Source organism: Heptranchias perlo, chromosome 2, assembly GCF_035084215.1.
Source record: "Heptranchias perlo isolate sHepPer1 chromosome 2, sHepPer1.hap1, whole genome shotgun sequence".
In the NCBI taxonomy this organism is placed as follows: Eukaryota; Metazoa; Chordata; class Chondrichthyes; order Hexanchiformes; family Hexanchidae; genus Heptranchias; species Heptranchias perlo.
This window is the reverse complement of record NC_090326.1, coordinates 5,922,909-5,943,568: the sequence shown is the minus strand read 5'-3', so window position 1 is coordinate 5,943,568 and position 20,660 is coordinate 5,922,909. Positions and strand designations below refer to the sequence as shown.

At 46.9% G+C, this 20,660-nt stretch overlaps 1 pseudogene; it reads right to left on the bottom strand.

The window, feature by feature from the left end:
• Positions 1-4,664: 4,664 nt before the first annotated feature.
• On the bottom strand, positions 4,665-12,120 carry LOC137331667 (uncharacterized; annotated as a pseudogene).
• Between the last annotated feature and the right edge of the window lie 8,540 nt (positions 12,121-20,660).

The following is a 20,660-nucleotide window of genomic DNA, read 5'->3' as shown; positions in this document are numbered from 1 at the left end:
TCTGATTTTTACCCCAAGTCCACTTTCCCGCCTTTTACCCACATGCATTGACCCCATTGCTGATCAAAAATTTGTCTAACTCAGCCTTGAATGTATTCAATGACTCAGCCTCCACAGCTTTTTGGGGTAAAGAATTCCAAAGATTCACGACCCTCTGGGAGAAGAAATTTCTCCTCATTTCCGTCTTAAACGTCTTATTCTGAGACTATGTCCCCTAATTTTAGATTCCCCCATGAGGGGTAACATCCTCTCAGCATCCACCTTATCGAGTACCCTCAGTATCTTGTATGTTTCAACAAGATCTCCTCTCATTCTTCCAAACTCAATGAGTATAGACCCAACCTGTTCAATCGTTCCTCATAAGAAAACCCTTCCATACCCAGAATCAACCTAGTGAACCTTCTCTGAACTGTCTCCAATGCAAGTATGTCCTTCCTTAAATAAGGGCACCAGAACTGTACGCAGTACTCCAGGTGTGATTGATCCAAATCGGTCTGTTACAGTACTCGCTTCCGGACCCTAGATGTCGCCAATCTCCACTAGGTTGAAATTTGCAGCTTGTGTCGGAAATGAGACAAAATAATCATAATTGTGAGTAAACTGGGCGGGTGGGAGACAGAAACACCAGGGACGTTTGATCATCGTCTACAAGATGCTTTCTGTTGTGTTCTGGCCATTGTTGTAAGTGTTATTTACAGTCACATCATCGGATAACACTTACTCGGTCTGTCTTCTGTAACTCAGATTTGTATAACAGAAGCTGATTGATGTGTTGATTATTGTGTTAGCGTTTGCTGAATCAGTGTGAGTGAAATTTTTCTGTTATTGTATGTGTGAGGGATTTAATCTGTCGCTGTCAGCCTGTTCCTGTGTCAGTTACTAGTACCGAAGTGAATGTGACACTAGTGTTTTCCGCTGCTTCTCATTCTAGCGCTGAGTGATAGAGCAAGACACACTTTAAAAGGAGTTCTCGGGCTTTTATGTCTCATGGAATACAAGTTTTAAGCATCAGCCTTGGGGTCTATTATTGCGAGTTACAGTGAAACAGCCTCTGTCAGTACAGCTGGAGAGGGACAATAAACTGAAACTTCATTTAATCCGATTCCGCTTTATATCCAGCATGGGTTTTAAATCCCAACCAATTGCGGCTCACCCTCAGTGCTGGATTCAAATGACTGGAGTTAGTTAATCGCACTGTCATTACTTCAGAAATCAATGATAGAACGGCCAGTGTCCATCAAACTCTACGGTCTTGCAGCTAAAAGCCGTTCGATCTTACTCTGTGATTGAGTGTTTCATTCTGATTAAATTAATCTGGGACTGTCGTGTGAGGTGATGAATTTTGGTAGATCGAATCGGGCCAGGACCTACTCCGTTAATGGTAGGGCATTGGGGAGAGTTATAGAACAAAGAGATCGAGGAGTACAGGTTCATAGCTCCTTGAAAGTGGAGTCACAGGTGGATAGGGTGGTGAAGAAGGCATTCAGCATGCTTGGTTTCATTGGTCAGAACATTGAATACAGGAGTTGGAACATTAGTTGGGCCACACTTGGAATACTGTGTACAGTTCTGGTCACCCTGTTATAGAAAGGATATTATTAAACTAGAAAGAGTGCAGAAAAGATTTACTAGGATGCTACCAGGACTTGATGGTTTGACTTATAGGGAGAGGTTGGATAGACTGAGACTTTTTTCCTGGAGAGTAGGAGGTTTAGGGGTGATCTTATAGAAGTCTATAAAATAATGAGGGGCATAGATAAGGTAGATAGTCAAAATCTTTTCCCAAAGGTAGGGGAGTCTATAACGAGAAGGCATAGATTTAAGGTGAGAGGGGAGAGATACAAAAGGGTCCAGAGGGACAATTTTTTCACTCAAAGGGTGGTGAGTTTCTGGAACGAGCTGCCAGAGGCAGTCGTGGAGGCGGGTACAATTTGTCTTTTAAAAAGCATTTGGACAGTTACATGGGTAAGATGGGTATAGAGGGATATGGGCCAAGTGCAGGCAACTGGGACTAGCTTAGTGGTATAAACTGGGCGACATGGACATGTTGGGCCGAAGGGCCTGTTTCCATGTTGTAAACTTCTATGTTGTGTCTGATATTAATCCTGCACGGTCCCTGCAAATACACCGACTCCCACTTTCCTCCCACGTTTCTCCAGGATTGGTTTGAGAAATCCTCCCTCCAGTTTCGGAGTCACACGTTACTTTATCAGTAAAGGGGCCAAGAATGAGCAGAACCCATTGGCTCATTTCACAGCCGCCCACTTTATCCACGAAAGACTCTTTACCATCAAAAGATACCGAGAGAAACAGCAGGGATGGAAACATCTAGTTTAATAGTTAGAGATTGTAAAGTCAGTCTGGATTCCAGCGTTAGGCACTGGTGGGATTCCATGCGTTTTATAATCCGGGACCTGTTCCTGGGTCAGAAATGAGTTCCCCATTCTCTCCAGTAGCACCGACTCCCTCTGCTGCCCTCGGTGTTTATAGGATCGGTTCAGCCGGGATCAGAGCAATTTCAAAAAGCTCGCCAGACAACAAACCAACTGTTAAAGGTAATGTCCGCATTGATCCGATAAAGGGAACGACCCCCTTCATATCAAAGTTCATCAATTCTCTTTAACTAGTTTGTCCCCGTTTCCCCTTCTCCTACAGTCGGGGTTTAAATTGATTTAATCATTATTCACCAGTACGATTTTTACTTGATCTCTAAGTGTATTCTCTCGGTGCAGAATTGGTTGGAAGGAGATTTCTGAGCCGCAATGAGCCGCATTCCCATTTCTGGTTACTAATTCAATGCTTCTATTTCTACATGTCAAATAAAACTCTTGAGAAAATTAAGACCATTGGCCTTTCGCACCCTGAGCTGAAGAATCTTACACCTCCCATCCATTAACAGTCCTGAACCGTGTCTCTACTGTTCCTGCAACCCTCCAATAAAGTACTTCCAAACACTGACCAACACTAAGGTACATTTCAGCCGTGGCTCAGTGGATAGCATTCTCGCCTCTGAGTCAGAAAGTGGGTCCAATGCCCCATTTCGGAAACTACAGCCCATAATCTAGGCTGACACTTGCAGTACTGAGGGAATGCTGCACTCTCGGAGGTGCCATATTTAGGACAAAATATTTACCTGAAGCCCCACTCCGGTGGATATAAAAGATCGAATGGCACTATTTTGAAGAACACAGGAACATAGGAACAGGAGTAGGCCATTCAGCCCCTCGTGCCTGCTCGGCCATTTGATAAGATCATGGCTGATCTGTGATCTAACTCCATACACCCGCCTTTGGCCCATATCCCTTAATACCTTTGATTGCCAAAAAGCTATCTATCTCAGATTTAAATTTAGCAATTGAGCTAGTATCAATTGCCGTTTGTGGAAGAGAGTTCCAAACTTCTACCACCCTTTGTGTGTAGAAATGTTTTCTAATCTCGCTCCTGAAAGGTCTGGCTCTAATTTTTAGACTGTGCCCCCTACTCCTAGAATCCCCAACCAGCGGAAATAGTTTCTCTCTATCCATCCTATCCATTCCCCTTAATATCTTATAAACTTCGATCAGATCACCCCTTAACCTTCGAAACTCCAGAGAATACAACCCCAATTTGTGTAATCTCTCCTCGTAACTTAACCCTTTAAGTCCGGGTATCATTCTAGTAAACCTACGCTGCACTCCCTCCAAGGCCAATATGTCCTTCCGAAGGTGCGGTGCCCAGAACTGCTCAAAGTACTCCAGGTGCGGTCTAACCATGGTTTTGTATAGCTGCAGCATAACTTCTGCCCCCTTGTACTCTAGTCCTCTGGATATAAAGGCCAGCATTCCATTAGCCTTATTGATGATTTTCTGCACCTGTTCATGAAAATTCAATGATCTATGTACCTGAACTCATAAGTCCCTTTGGACATCCACTGTTCTTAACTTTTTACCATTTAGAAAGAGCAAGGGAGTTCTACCTGGTGTCTTGGGCCGGTATTTATCCCTGAAACAACACCAGTAAAGCTTGATCTCCTTGTTGTTTGTGGGATCTTGCTGTGTGCAAATTGGCTGCCACGTTTCCTACATTACAACAGCGACTATACGTCATTGGCTGAAAAGTGCTTTGGGATAACCTGAGGTCGTGAAAGGCGCGATAGAAATGCAAATCTTTCTGTTTCTTTATTAGTTAAAATACATCCACTGAGCAATACAAAGTTAGAATTGCTAACAGTTTAACATTTTAATGATTGTACAAATACCATGAACCAACATCATCACCCGTGTGTCAACCCATACTGCCTTGTTAAGAGATCTCTTTGCAACTATAGTGCTCCTCCAAGGTGTTCCTCTCCCGCCCTCGCCCCCCGCCGTGGCTTCAGCGTGGAGGTGTGGAAAGGACCACGGTGGCTTAGTCAGGGCTCTTGAAGTGCTCATTGTCGGAGACCGAAGGGACCTGACTTAAATTGCAGCATTTCTGCTGCCGCGGGGGCAGTCTGGTCTAGCTGGCTTCCTGGCTCCGAGGCCAGTCTGGTCTAGCTGGCTTCATGGCCCCGGGGCAGACTGGTCCAGACGACTTCTTGGCCCCTGGGCAGAGTGGTCTATTCAGCTTCCTCTCACCGGGGCAGACTGGTCTAGCCGCTCCCTGCCCCCTGGGCAGTCTGGTCTCGCTGGTTTCCTGGCCCTGGGTCAGACTGATCTAGCTGACTTCTTGGCCCCAGGGAAGATTGATCTAGCCGCATTCCTGGCTTCGGGCAGTCGGGTCTTGCTGGCTTCCTGGCCCCAGAGCAGTCGGAGTTCGAGGAGTTTCTCAAGGGCAACTAGGGATGGGCAATAAATGCTGGCCTTGCCAGCGAGGTCCACATCCCATGAACGAATAAAAAAAAGGTGACGACAGAGCAGATGTGTTGTCATCCTGAGACAGGCCAACATATTCCACTCCCGCTGTGTCATTGCCACGTGGCCGTGACTCAGCACTGTCACTGAGCTGTGGGAGAGCAGACTGAAGCCCCAATCAATACGCCCTCTCAGCCTTTCCAAACCGGGTGAGATGGTATTCGCTAGCGCCAGAATGCCACCGATTTGAACCTCGATCAATGATGCCAGTGCTGGTGCCACAGGCTCCTGAACAGACGGCCTGATTGCAGCTTCCATAGTGCTGCCCACACGCTCCATGGTAGACTGCAGAGTGGTGAGGCCTTGCGGCAGAACGCCCCACAATATGGAAGCGGACTCCTCCACCCTCCCAGACAGGGTGAGGCAGCTCCTAGACAGGCTGTCTAATGCCTCGAGCAATTGATGATGCACATGGGAAATCTTTCTTTTGAAGGCTGGGCCGTTGAAATCTCCATCTTTGTCCTCTTCCGCACAGCTAGAATCTGAGCTGGCCCTTTGGTCATCCGTCTCCCGCACTGACCTTTCCACAATGGTCAGCTCCTGCTCACTATTTGTGAATGATTCTCCCTGTGTAGATCCTTCTAACTGACCATCTTTCCCACCGGACTTGCTGATTCCTGCGCTGGTTTATTGGAAATATGGTGATGGTGCATCGTCTGTAGGGTGGCCTCCCTCCAAATCTTGCATAGCGGGGCCCAAGTAATGAGATAGACCTGGAAAAAAGGGAGAAGGGCAATGGTCAGCGAGTACTGGGACGGTTAGGTAGTAGCAATCGAGTGGCAGCATAGTGCAGCTCCAGGGTGCCACACTGCCTGTGTGAGTGCTTAAAGAGAGAAGGTAAGAGAAATAGGCCTCCACCCTGTTGTACTTGGCCTCGAGCCATGTCATTCTCCATTCTTCTCCTGCAGACTACCCAAATGATGTCCAGGGCATCCTGCTCCATCTGGGTGAGGTCTTGAAAGCAGGTCTTCTTCCATGGTTTGTGTGCCAACTTGTCCCGCAGAAAAAGTGGGAGTGAGCTGTGTGTAGTTGTTGTAATGGGAATGTGCAGATGGAGTGAGGCAGCTCCATATAATGAAAGGAAAAAATAACGCCTTTTACTATCTCAAGACATCCCAAAGAGCTTCAGAGCAAACAAAGTGCTTTCTAACTGTAGTTAATGTTGTAATGCCAGAATCTATTATTAAGGACGCAGTAACAGGGCACTTAGAAAATCATAATATGATTAGGCTGAGTCAACACGGTTTTATGAAAGGGAAATTGTGTTTGAAAATCTATTCGAGTTTTTTGAGGGTGTAACTAGCAGGGTAGATAAGGGGGAACCAGTAGATATAGTATATTTGGATTTTCAAAAGGCTTTGGATAAGGTGTCACACAATAGGTTGTTAAACAAGATTAGGGCTCATGGGATTATGGGTAATATATTAGCATTGATTGAGGATTAGTTAATGGATAGAATAGAGAGCAAGAATAAATGGGTCATTTTTGGGTTGGCAGGTTGTAACTATTGGGACGTTGCAGGCATTCAAGGTTGGGCCTCAACTATTTACAATCTATATTAATGACTTAGATGAAGGGACCAAATGTGATGTGTCCAAGTTTGCTGGTGATACAATGCCATGTGGGAAAGTAAGCTGTGAGGAGGACACAAAGAGTCTGCAATTAAATTTTGACAGGTTTTTTTTATTCATTCATGGGATGTGGGCGTCACTAGCAATGCCAGCATTTATTGTCCATCCCTAACTGCCCTTGAGAAGGGGGTGGTGAGCCGCCTTCTTGAACCACTGCAGTCCGTGTGGTGAAGGTTCTCCCATAGTGCTGTTAGGTAGGGAGTTCCAGGATTTTGACCCAGCGACTATGAAGGAATGGGATATATTACTAAGTCAGGATGGTGTGTGACTTGGAGGGGAAGGTGGTGTTCTTCCCCTGTGCCTGCTGCTCCTGTCCTTATAGGTGGTAGAGGTCGCGGGTTTGGGAGATGCTGTCGAAGAAGCCTTGGCGAGTTGCCTCTGTGCATCCTGTGGATGGTACACGCTGCAACCACAGTGGGCCAGTGGTAAAGGAAGTGAATGTTTAGGGTGGTGGATGTGGTGCCAATCAAGCGGGCTGCTTTGGCCTGGATGGTGTCGAGCTTCTTGAGTGTTGTTGGAGCTGCACTCATCCAGGCAAGTGGAGAGTATTCCATCACACTCCTGACTTGTGCCTTGTAGATGTTGGAAAGGCTTTGGGGAGTCAGGAGGTGAGTCACTCACCACAGAACACTCAGCTTCTGACCTGCTCTTTTCTAAAATTTGTTCATGGGATGTGGGCTTCGCTGGCGAGGCCGGCATTTATTACCCATCCCTAATTGCCCTTGAGAAGGTGGTGGTGAGCCGTCTTCTTGAACCGCTGCAGTTCGTGTGGTGAAGGTTCTCCCGCCGTGCTGTTAGGAAGGGAGTTCCAGGATTTTGACCCAGTGACAATGAAGGAACAGCGATATATTTCCAAGTCGGGATGGTGTGTGACTTGGATGGGAACGTGCAGGTGGTGTTGTTCCCATGTGCCTGCTGCTCTTGTCCTTCTAGGTGGTAGAGGTCGCGGGTTTGGGAGGTGCTGTCGAAGAAGCCTTGGCGAGTTGCTGCAGTGCATCCTGTGGATGGTACACACTGCAGCAACAGTGCGCCGGTGGTGAAGGGAGTGAATGTTTAGGGTGGTGGATGTGGTGCCAATCAAGCGGGCTGCTTTGTCCTGGATGGTGTCGAGCTTCTTGAGTGTTGTTGGAGCTGCACTCATCCAAGCAAGTGGAGAGTATTCCATCACACCCCTGACTTGAGCCTTGTAGATGGTGGAAAGGCTTTCGGGAGTCAGGAGATGAGTCACTCGCCGCAGAATACCCAGCCTCTGACCTGCTCTTGTAGCCACAGTATTTATATGGTTGGTCCAGTTAAGTTTCTGGTCAATGGTTACCCCCAGGATGTTGATGATGGGGGATTCGGCGATGGTAATGCTGTTGAATGTCAAGGGGAGGTGGTTAGACGCTCTCTTGTTGGAGATGGTCATTGCCTGGCATTTGTCTGGCATGAATGTTACTAGCCACTTATCGGCCCAAGCTTGGATGTTGTCCAGGTCTTGCTGCATGCGGGCTCAGACTGCTTCATTATTTGAGGGGTTGCGAATGGAACTGAACACTGTGCAATCATCAGCGAACATCCCCATTTCTGACCTTATGATGGAGGGAAGGTCATTGATGAAGCAGCTGAAGATGGTTGGTCCTAGGACACTGCCCTGAGGAACTCCTGTAGCAATGTCCTGGGGCTGAGTTGATTGGCCTCCCACAACCACTACCATCTTCCTTTGTGCTAGGTATGATTCCAGCCACTCAAGAGTTTTGCTCCTGATTTCCATTGACTTCAATTTTACTAGGGCTCCTTGGTGCCACACTCAGTCAAATGCTGCCTTGATGTCAATGGCAGTCACTCTCACCTCATCTCTGGAATTCAGCTCTTTTGTCCATGTTTGGACCAAGGCTGTAATGAGTTCTGGAGCCGAGTGGTCCTGGTGGAACCCAAACTGAGCATTGGTGAGCAGGTTATTGGTGAGTAAGTGCTGCTTGATAGCACTGTCGATGACACCTTCCATCAGCTTTGTTGATGATTGAGATTGGACTGATGGGGCGGTGATTGACCAGATTGGACTTGCCCTGCTTTTTGTGGACAGGACATACCTGGGCAATTTTCCACATTGTCGGGAAGATGCCAGCATTGTAGCTGCACTGGAGCATTTTTTCTAGTCTTCAGCACTACAGCTGGGATGTTGTCGGGGCCCATAGCCTTTTCCGTATTCAGTGCACTCAGCCGTTTCTTGATATCACGTGGAGTGAATCGAATTGGCTGAAGACTGGCTTCTGTGATGGTGGGGATACCAGGAGGAGGCTGAGATGGATCATCCACTCAGCACTTCTGGCTGAAGATGGTTGCAAACACTTCAACCTTGTCTTTTGCACTCACGTGCTGGACTCCGCCATCATTGAGAATGTTTCAGAGCCTCCTCCTCCCATTAGTTATTTAATTGTCCACCACCATTCATGACTGCAGAGCTTTGATCTGATCCGTTATTTGTGGAATTGCTTAGCTCTTTCCATAGCACGTTGCTTCCGCTGTTTAGCATGCATGTCGTCCTGTGTTGTAGCTTTGCCAGTTTTGCACCGCATTTTTAGGTACACCTGGTGTTGCTCCTGGCATGCTCTTCTACACTCCTCATTGAGCCAGGGTTGATCCCCTCGCTTGCTGGTAATGGTAGAATGAGGAATATGCCGGGCCATGAGGTTACAGATTGTGCAGGTACACAATTCTGTTGCTGCTGATCGCCCACAGCGCCTCATGGATGCCCAGTTTTGAGCTGCGAGATCTGTTCTGAATCTATCCCATTTAGCATGGTGGTAGTGCCACACAACATGTTGGATGGTGTCTTCAGTGCAAAGGCAGGACTTCGTCTCCACGAGGACTGTGCTGTGGTCACTCCTACCAATACTATCATGAACAGATGCATTTGCGACAGGTAGATTGATGAGGACGAGGATCAAGTCGTTTTTTCTCTCGTGTTGATTTGCTGACCACCTGCCGCAGGGCCCAGTCTGGCATCTCTGTCCTTCAGGACTCGGCCAGCTCGTTCAGTAGTGGTCCTACCAAACCACTATTGGTGATGGATATTGACGTCCCCCACCCAGAGGGCATCCTGTGCCCTTACTTCAGTGCTTCCTTCAAGTGGTGCTCAACATGGAGGAGGACTGATTCATGACTGAGGGAGGACAGTTGGTGGTAATCAGCAGGAAGGTTCCCTTGTCCATGTTTGATCTGATGCCATGAGATTTCATGGGGTCCAGAATCAATGTTGAGGACTCCCAGGGCCACTCCCTCCTGACTGTATATCACTGTACCACCACCTCTGGTTGGTCTGGACTGCCGGTGGGACAGGACATACCCAGGGATGGTGATGGAAGAGTCTGGGACGTTGGCTGAAAGGTATGATTCTGTGAGTATGGCTATGTCAGGCTGTTGCTTGACTAGTCTGTGGGACAACTCTCCCAATTTTAGCATAAATCCCCAGAGGAGGATCGACTGGGCTTGGTTTGCCTTTGTCGTGTCCGGTGCCTAGTGGTCCATCTGGTTTTATTCTCATTCTGACTTTTTTGTGAAGTGAGATTGTGCAACTGAGTGGCTTGCTAGGCCATTTCAGAGATTGATTAAGAATTAATCACTTTGCTGTGGGCCCTGAATCACATATAAACCAGACTGGGTAAGGACGGCAGGTTTCCTTCCCTAGTGAACCAGATGTTTATTTACAACAATCCGGTAGTTTCATGGTCACCATGACCAATAGTAGTTTTTTTTTAATTCCAGATTTTATTTAATTAATTGAATTTAAATTCCCCAGCTGCCGTGTGGTGGGGATTTGTGCTTGTAACTCCAGATTATTAGTCCAGGTCGCTGGATTACTAGTCCAGTAACATAACCACTATGCTGTCGCTATGTTACGTGAGCAGGCAAGAATGTGGTAGATGGGGTATAATGTGGGAAATGTGAGTTTATTCACTTTGGTAGGAAAAATAGAACAACAGAATATTTTTTAAATGGTGAGAAACTATTGGTGGTCAGTGGGATTTGGGTGTCCTTATACATGAAACACAAAATGTTAATATGCAGGTACAACAAGCAATTCGGAAGGAAAATGGCATGCTGGCCTTTATTTCAAGGGGATTGGAGAACAAGAATAAGGAAGTCTCGTTGCAATTGTCCAGGGCTTTGTTGTGACCTCACCTGGAATACTGTGTACAGTTTTCGTTTCCTTATCTAAGGAAGGATATACTTGCCTGAGAGGTGTTGCAACGAAGGTTCACTAGATTAATTCCTGGGATGAGAGGGTTGTCCTATGAGGAACGATTGAGTAGAATAGGGCTTTACTCTCTGGAGTTTAGAAGAATGAGTGATGACTTAATTGAAACATATAAGATTCTAAGAGGGCTTGAGTGGGTAAATGCTGAGAGGATGTTTCCCCTGGCTGGAGAGTCTAGAACTAGGGGGCATAGTCTCAGGATAAGGGGTTGGCCATTTAAGACTGAGATGAGGAGGAATTTCTTCACTCAGAGGGTTGTGAATCTTTGGAATTCTTTACCCAGAGGGCTGTGGATGCTGAGTAGTTGAATATATTCAAGGCTGAGATCGATAGAATTTTGAACTCTCAGGGAATCATGGGATATGGGGATCTGGTGGGAAAGTGGGGTCGAGGTCGAAGATAAGCCATGATCTGCTTGAATGACGGAGCAGGATCGAGGGACCATATGGCCTACTCCTGCTCCTATTTCTTTTGTTCTTATGTAGGAAACGAGGCAGCCAATTTTCACCCAGCAAGCTTCCACTATGTTTTAGTGGTGTTGGTTGATGGATAAATATTGGCCAGGATGCTGGGGAGAAAAAACTGCTCTTCTTCGAAATAGTGTCTTGGGATCATTTACGTCAACCTGAGAGGACAGATGGGGGCTCGATTTAATGTCTCATCCAGAAGACAGCTCCTCCGACAGTCCAGCACTCCCTCAGCACTGCACTGGGAGCGTCAGCCTAGATTTTATGCTCTAGTCCCTGGAGAAACTTTAGTTACGTGGCAGACCAAGAACACTGGGGTTCTTCTCCTCAGAGCCGAGAAGGTTGAGGTGAGACTTGCTTGGATACCAGGGATGAGGGACTTCAGTTATATGGAGAGACCAGAGAAGCTGGGATTGTTCTCCTTAGAGCAGGGACGATTAAGAGAAGATTTAATAGAGGTGTTCAAAATTATGAGGGGATTTGATAGAGTAAATAAGGATAAAATGTTTCCCCTGCTCGTCTCCCAATAGTGCTGTGGGATCTTTTACATCCACTGGAGAGGGCAGATGGAGAACAGGGTTCAATGTCTCATCCGAAAGCTGGCACCTCGGACAGTGCAGCGGTCCCTCAGTACTGGCAGCCTGAGTCACAGCCCAGACGTAGTACGACTTTATACTCACCCTTGCAGTCCGAGTGAGGTCGTTGAACTTCTTGCGACACTGCACTCCTGTCCTGAGAACCTCACTCCCGGCATTCACATTGAGAGCCACCTCCTTCCAGGCCTGGCGTAGTGTCTGCCTGGGCATCTTCCTCCCATCCGAGGGGAAAAAGACCTCCTTACGGGACCTTACCTGCTCCACCAAAACCTCCACTGCTGCATCACTGAATCGCGGAGCTTTTGGTTCTGACATTCCTCTGGGCCAAATGCTGAAATCGCCGTCCAAAAAAAAGTGCCTCGGTGGAAAGGACAAGAGCGCCGTTTAACAGCGCCGGGCTCGCCGGAAATCCCGGCCGCCGGAAATTGCCGGCCGAACAACTCGGCGAGCCGCCCGTCAATGTTGCACACACGTGGGAAACCCACCAATCTGATTCAAAGACCAGAAAAGTGTTTCGGGCCAAATCAAAGACTCTTCTGATCCTCCCGCCCGAGATCCGCCCGCAGTGAAAATGCCCCCTCAGTCTGACCGCAAACGGTGGCGTTAGATTGGAGCGGAGGCACCGAGAAATACGAGGAATGTTTGAAATGAAACCACCAGCCATTATTTAATATAAAATTAATCGTTTTAATATTTACAGTTCATCAATCAACACAAGCTGATTCATTGTTACTTGAATAGTTGCTAAATACATTATACAGCGTGTGGGATTCATTTTGTAACTGTAAGTCTCTGGTATTTAATGTGAGTGTGGTGTTCATTCTGTATCTGCCAGTTCCTGCTGCTGCGTGTCAGTGTGGAATCACACGGACTGCAGCGGTTCAAGAAGGCGGCTCACCACCACCTTCTAAAGGGCAATTAGGGATGGGCAATAAATGCTGGCCTCGCCAGCGACGCCCACATCCCATGAGCGAATAATAACAAAAATCTGCACCTGTCAGTCTCTGGTACTATGTGTGATTGTGAGATTCATTCTGTATCTGTCAGTCTCTGTAAGTTTGGGATTCATTCTACTGCTGTCAGTCTCCAGTACTATATATGAGTGTGAGATTGATTCTGCATCGGTTGGTCTCTGGTACCGTGTGTGAGTGTGAGATTAATTATGTATCTGTCTGTTTCTGGTACTGTGTGTGAGGGATTCATTCTATATATGCAGTCTGTGGTACAGCGTGAGTGTGAGATTTATTCTGTATCTGTTAATCTCTCTACTGTGTGTGAGTATGGAATTCATTCTGCATCTGTCAGTCTATGGTACCTTCTGTGAGTGTAGGAACATTTTGTTTTTGTCAGTCTCTGGTACTGTGCGTGAGTGAGGGATTCGTTCTGTATCTGTCAGTCTCTGGTACTGTGCATGAGTGAGAGATTCGTTCTGTATCTATCAGTCTCTGGTAATATATGTCAGCGTGGGATTCATTTCGTATCTGTCAGTCACTGGTACTTTGTGTGATTGTGGGATTCATTCATTATTTGTCAGTTACTGGTGCTGTGTGGGTGTGAGATTCATTCTGTATCTGTCAGTCTCTGGTACTGTATGTGTAAGTGGGATTCGTTCTGTATATGTCAGTCACAGGTATTGTGTGTGAGTGTGAGATTAATTCTGTATCTGTCACTGTCTGGTCCTGTACGTGAGTATTGGTTGATTCTGTGTCTGTCAGTCTCTGGACCTTTATGTGAGGATGGGTTGATTCTGTGTCTGTCAGTCTCTGGTAATGTGTAAATGTGAGATTCATTGTGTATCTGTCAGTCTCTGGAACAGTGCACAAGTCAGGATTAATTCCATATCTGTATTTTAATTATTATTCAGTTTGCAGTTTGTTGTTTGAAACACTATCTTTAATATATTAACGTATAAATAGTTTACTGCCGAGTAATTAATTTGTAAATATGGTGCACTTTAAAATTTCATGCTATAGGTTTTAATGAGACAACCTGTCTCGCTTTTGGACCAGTATTAAATCTGTATCACAGTGAGCACTAATGGAATTGATACTGTTTCTTGGACTGATACTCTATGAGAATTTTGGACTGGTAAGTAACGTGCAGCTCAGTCTGCACTAATGGAATTGATACTTTATCTTTCAGTCTGACACAATGAGAATTTTGGATTGGTATGCAATGTGTAGCTCAGTCTGCACTAATGGAATTGATGCTGTATCTTTCAGGGTGTCACTATATGAGACTTTGCACTTCTATGTAACGTGTTGCCCCAGGTCTAATCGAATTGAAATTGTAACTTTCGGTTTCATATGAGTGAGTTCTGAACTGGTATCTAATTTTGTATCGCAGGTTATACCGTCGTTCTGAATCTCTCACTCTGATACTTTACGTGAGTTTTGGACTTGTTGGTAATTGGCATCTCAGGTTATAGAATTGGGATGGATACTGAATCTTTTAAACTCATAATGTGTGTCAGTTCAGCTATTTAAGCTGAATCTTGGATTACATTATTGGGGCTAATGCTGTATCTTTCAATCGGGTACCGATTCTATCTGCTATTTAATTTGTAGCTAAGGCTGCACTATTGTGAGATTGACACAGTGTCTTTCAATCTGATAGTGGGCGTGATTTTGGACTGGGATTTATCTATCTACCTGTCAGCGGTATTGAGTTAGGGTGAAATGGAAACAACATCTGCCTCTCCTCCTCTGACTGTTGAATTGAAAGTGAATCTGTGGTACTTGGGATCAGTGTGGGACTGAATACTTCTGCTGAGTGAGACTGTGGAGCTGAGGACCTGTCTGTGTCTCTTACAAACAGCCCCCGGACTCCCCCTGACCTTCCCCCAGACTCAATGCCGATCTCTGAGCCCATCTGCGGACACGGTCCTGAATGAACTGCTGTAACGAGGCTGTTGTTTGCTCCCTTACCCCGGGGGCCGTGATCTCTCCATTCCCGGCTGTTTTAAATCATCTTCTTCCGCTCACTGAGGGAATGGAGCCCACAGGCCGAGCTGGGAGGGGGACCGCGCATGCGCACTTCTGGTCACCGACAATGAGCGCTGGCGGCGAGACTGAATCAGGCATTCGGAACAAAAAAAAATCAATGGCAACTTTCCCCAATTCACTTTTATCAGAATCTGAGCAAAGGAACTTGAACTGGGGAAAGGGAAGAGAACCTTTAAAGCTGAAGGTTTTCCCCTTTAAGAAGCTCCAGTTGGGCTTATTTCCCGCAGAGGAATGTACCCATGTTCATGAGCCCGTCTTCTCAAATCAATCCTGCAGCAACTTGGGAGGAAACAGGAGTCGGTATGTTGGGATTCTGCAGGAGTTCATATCAGACAGCAACAGTCCCAGATTAATTTAATCGGAGTGAAACACTCGTTCAATGATAGAAATAGTGAACGGCCCGGAGCTACAAAACTGCAAATAGTACAGCAGACAAGTGAGGGTTACATCGAGTTACAGGTACAGATACAGGTCATTCGGCCCAACTGGTCTATGCCGGCATTTGTGCTCAACACGAGCCTCCTCCCACCCTACTTCAGGTAACCCTATCAGCATACCCTTCTATTCCGTTCTCCCTCAGGTGCTTATCAAGCTTCCTGTAAGAATAGGGTTTAAGAATGGAAAATAGGAGGGCACAGATTCGCATCTCTGTGAGAAAAATAACTTACAGAAACCCAAGAAATCATTGAAGGAGTGCTGAGGCATTAGAATAGTGAAAAACAGTAAGATTCAAGAGACACGTTATCCTAACCTATTATAAACATCCTAAGACCTGATAATGGTGAAAGGCTATGTAAACACTGAGATATTAAACAATCCTTGATGATTTTTGAAGAGTCAGCACAGTAGGATGGTTTACAAACAGGAGATAAGACCAGCGGTGCATACGCACAGAACAACACCACCAAATAGTATAAAGACAGGGCATGCTCCCTCATAAAAGTTACAGCTCTCAAGGGGGGATGGTTGGAAGTCCATTACCAAAGGCAGTCCATGAAGGCTAAGTCTGATTGACTTAGGTTGGGCGGACAGATCAGGTTGTATTGATTACTTTTCTTTAATGTAATCTACAGACAGTTCGATTATAACTATACTACTCTTGAATGTAATGTTGAAGACAGCTGCAGCTCTGTTGTGAGTCAATCTATTAAACTTTCCATTTTAGAACCACTTGGGCTAGAATCAAGCGGAAGTTATTGTTGATGGATTAACAACCCATAGTTGCAGCTGTAATGGAGAAAACTGCTAACTCTTCCCCTTAAATATATCTGTGCCATTTGCCTCAACTGCTCCTTGTGGTAGTGTGTTGTACATTCTAACCAATCTTTGGGCAAAGACGTTTCTGCTGAATTTCATGTTGAATTTATTAGCGACTATTTTACATTGATGGCCTCTAGTTTTGGTCTCCCCCACAAGCGGAAACATTTTCACTACTTCTACCCTATCAAATCCTTTCATTATCTTGAAGACCTCTATCAGGTCACCCTTCAGCATTCTCTTTTCTAGTGATAGGTGTATATGGAACCTTAAATCTATTTGGACCTCCACTGTTGCTAGCTTTGCATCGTTTAAAAAATACTCAGATCGATCCTTTTTTGGTTCAAAATGGAAGACCTTACACGAACTTAGCTACATCATTAAATAAATTTAAAACAGAAATAGACCGTTTCCAAGAAGTAAAGGGTATTAGGGGTTATGGAGAGCGGGCAGGAGATTGGACATGAATTTAGATTTGAGGTTAGGATCAGATCAGTCATGATCTTATTGAATGGCGGAGCAGGCTCGAGGGGCCGATTGGCCTACTCCTGCTCCTATTTCTTATGTTCTTATTATGTTCTTATGAACCTGCTTTGAAATCCATCTGCCACAGTTGTGCTCAGATATTCTGATACAAAGTATAGGACTGATATTGTACTGTGAACAAATCTCATGTCCCACTGTTCATTGCGCTGGATAATTCTGTCTAACTTCACATTAGTTGCACAAATTTCTATCTATGAAAAATAAAATTTAAAACCAGATATGAATTATCACAGCCACAGCTGTGATTGGCTCCTGCCCTGAATCTGGGGACCAGACACTGTGAGGAGCGCCGGCCTCAGAGTGTTTAACATTTACTGAGCTGGGAAACTACAACTAACCTCTGAGAATCCGCAGCACAGGCCGAGCGGGGAGGAAAGCCTGTCCCGGGAATTGTCAATCTGGCGAACAGTTTGTCCTATGAATGTGCAGTTATGAATATTGTGTCAGAGAGAGTGTGTTAAAGGGGCGGGCGGGTTAGATTAATGTCACTGTGTTTGTGTGTCCGGTCTCATTGCGAGATTTTTTTTTATTCGTTCACGGGATGTGGGCGTCGCTGGCGAGGCCAGCATTTGTTGCCCATCCCTAATTGCCCTCGAGAAGGTGGTGATGAGCCGCCTTCTTGAACTGCTGCAGTCCGTGTGGTGACGGTTCTCCCACAGTGCTGTTAGGAAGGGAGTTCCAGGATTTTGACCCAGCGACAATGAAGGAACGGCGATATATATCCAAGTCGGGATGGTGTGTGACTTGGAGGGGAACGTGCAGGTTGTGCTGTACCCATGTGCCTGCTGCTCTTGTCCTTCTAGATGGTAGAGGTCGCGGGTTTGGGAGGTGCTGTCGAAGAAGCCTTGGCGAGTTGCTGCAGTGCATCCTGTGGATGGTACACACTGCAGCCACAGTGCGCCGGTGGTGAAGGGAGTGAATGTTTAGGGTGGTGGATGGGGTGCCAATCAAGCGGGCTGCTTTATCTTGGATGGTGTCGAGCTTCTTGAGTGTTGTTGGAGCTGCACTCATCCAAGCAAGTGGAGAGCATTCCATCACACTCCTGACTTGTGCCTTGTAGATGGTGGAAAGGCTTTGGGGAGTCAGGAGGTGAGTCACTCGGCGCAGAATACCCAGCCTCTGACCTGCTCTCATAGCCACAGTATTTATATGGCTGGTCCAGTTAAGTTTCTGGTCAATGGTGACCCCCAGGATGTTGATGGTGGGGGATTCGGCGATGGTAATGCCGTTGAATGTCAAGGGGAGGTGGTTAGACTCTCTCTTGTTGGAGATGGTCATTGCCTGGCACTTATCTGGCGCGAATGTTACTTGCCACTTATGAGCCCAAGCCTGGATGTTGTCCAGGTCTTGCTGCATGTGGGCTCGGACTGCTTCATTATTTGAGGGGTTGCGAATGGAACTGAACACTGTGCAGTCATCAGCGAACATCCCCATTTCTGACCTTATGATGGAGGGAAGGTCATTGATGAAGCAGCTGAAGATGGTTGGGCCTAGGACACTGCCCTGAGGAACTCCTGCAGCAATGTCCTGGGGCTGAGATGATTGGTCTCCAACAACCACTACCATCTTCCTTTGTGCTAGGTATGACTCCAGCCGCTGGAGAGTTTTCCCCCTGATTCCCATTGACTTCAATTTTACCAGGGCTCCTTGGTGCCACACTCGGTCAAATGCTGCCTTGATGTCAAGGGCAGTTACTCTCACCTCACCTCTGGAATTCAGCTCTTTTGTCCATGTTTGGATCAAGGCTGTAATGAGGTCTGGAGCCGAGTGGTCCTGGCAGAACCCAAACTGAGCATCGGTGAGCAGGTTATTGGTGAGTAAGTGCTGCTTGATAGCACTGTCGACGACACCTTCCATCACTTTGCTGATGATTGAGAGTAGACTGATGGGGCGGTAATTGGCCGGATTGGATTTGTCCTGCTTTTTGTGGACAGGACATACCTGGGCTATTTTCCACATTGTTGGGTAGATGCCAGTGTTGTAGCTGTACTGGAACAGCTTGGCTAAAGGCGCAGCTAGTTCTGGAGATCAGGTCTTCAGCATGACAGCTGGGATGTTGTCGGGGCCCATAGCCTTTGCTGTATCCAGTGCACTCAGCCGTTTCTTGATATCACGTGGAGTGAATCGAATTGGCCAAGGACTGGCTTCTGTAATGGTGGGGATATCGGGAGGAGGCCGAGATGGATCATCCACTCGGCACTTCTGGCTGAAGATGGTTGCAAACGCTTCAGCCTTGTCGTTTGCACTCACGTGCTGGACTCCGCCATCATTGAGGATGGGGATGTTTGCAGAGCCTCCTCCTCCCGTTAGTTGTTTAATTGTCCACCACCATTCACGACTGGATGTGGCAGGACTGCAGAGCTTTGATCTGATCCGTTGGTTGTGGAATCGCTTAGCTCTGTCTATAGCATGTTGCTTCCGCTGTTTAGCATGCATGTAGTCCTGAGTTGTCGCTTCACCAGGTTGGCACCTCATTTTTAGGTACGCCTGGTGCTGCTCCTGGCATGCTCTTCTGCACTCCTCACTGAACCAGGGTTGATCCCCTGGCTTGTTGGTAATGGTAGAGTGAGGAATATGCCGGGCCATGCGGCTACAGATTGTGCTGGAATACAATTCTGCTGCTGCTGATGGCCCACAGCGCCTCATGGATGCCCAGTTTTGAGCTGCTAGTTCTGATCTGAATCTATCCCATTTAGCACGGTGATAGTGCCACACAACACGTTGGATGGTGTCCTCAGTGCGAAGACGGGACTTCATCTCCATGAGGACTGTGCGGTGGTCACTCCTACCAATACTGTCATGGACAGATGCATTTGCGACAGGTAGATTGGTGAGGACGAGGTCAAGTAAGTTTTTCCCTCGTGTTGGTTCGCTCACCACCTGCCGCAGGCCCAGTCTAGCAGCTATATCCTTCAGGACTCGGCCAGCTCGGTCAGTCGTGGTGCTACCGAGCCACTCTTGGTGATGGACGTTGAAGTCCCCCACCCAGAGTACATTTTGTGCCCTTGCTACCCTCAGTGCTTCCTCCAAGTGGTGCTCAACATGGAGGAGAACTGATTCATCACCTGAGGGAGGACGGTAGGTGGTAATCAGCAGGAGGTTTCCTTGCCCATGTTTGACCTGATGCCATGAGATTTCATGGGGTCCAGTGTTAATGTTAAAGACTCCCAGGGCCACTCCCTCCTGACTGCATATCACTGTACTGCCACCTCTGGTGGGTCTGTCCTGCCGGTGGGACAGGACATACCGAGGGATGGTGATGGAAGAGTCTGGGACGTTGGCTGAAAGGTATGATTCTGTGAGTATGGCTATGTCAGGCTGTTGCTTGACTAGTCTATGGGACAGCTCTCCCAATTTTGGCACAAGTCCCCAGATGTTAGTAAGGAGGACCTTGCAGGGTCGACCGGGCTTGGTGTTTTGCCGTTGTCGTGTCCGGTGCCTAGTGGTCCGATGCCGGGTGGTCCATCCGGTTTTATTCTTATTATGACTTTTCGTAGCGAGATTTTACAACTGAGTGGCTTGCTAGGCCATTTCAGAGGGAAATTAAGAATCAACCACATTTCCGAGTCCCCTTTGTGTAAATTTAAAAAAATCCCCGTCAAACGATCGCCCTGCTGTCCTGCCGAGCCCCGAAGTGAATATTAACGTAAAGTGAATATTAACGTAAAGTTGTATTCCAATTCAAGATTTCAGCAGAAAAGCAAGAAAAGCAGAAAAGCAGAGATCATGTCAGCGATCGGTGCAGCAATGAAACGGGTTTAAATCGAAACTGGTGCCTTTAACTCGGGGAAAACTTTTTCGACAGCAAACATTCCGATGTTGGAGATAGGAAGGGGCTAGTCTGGGAATCTGGAGTGCCTGATTTTAATTGGAATCGGGAGTTTAAGAGGAGAGAGAAACACAGAGAGGCTGCAGGAGCCGAGAGCTGACAGCAGGTTGTCTCCGCCCCGTCCGCTCTGTGCCTTTAAGTTGCTCTGTGCCGCCGCCTCTTGTTTCATTTCTGACCCAGCTCAGACTGTCAGAGAGATTTTCTACAGAGTCCTGAAC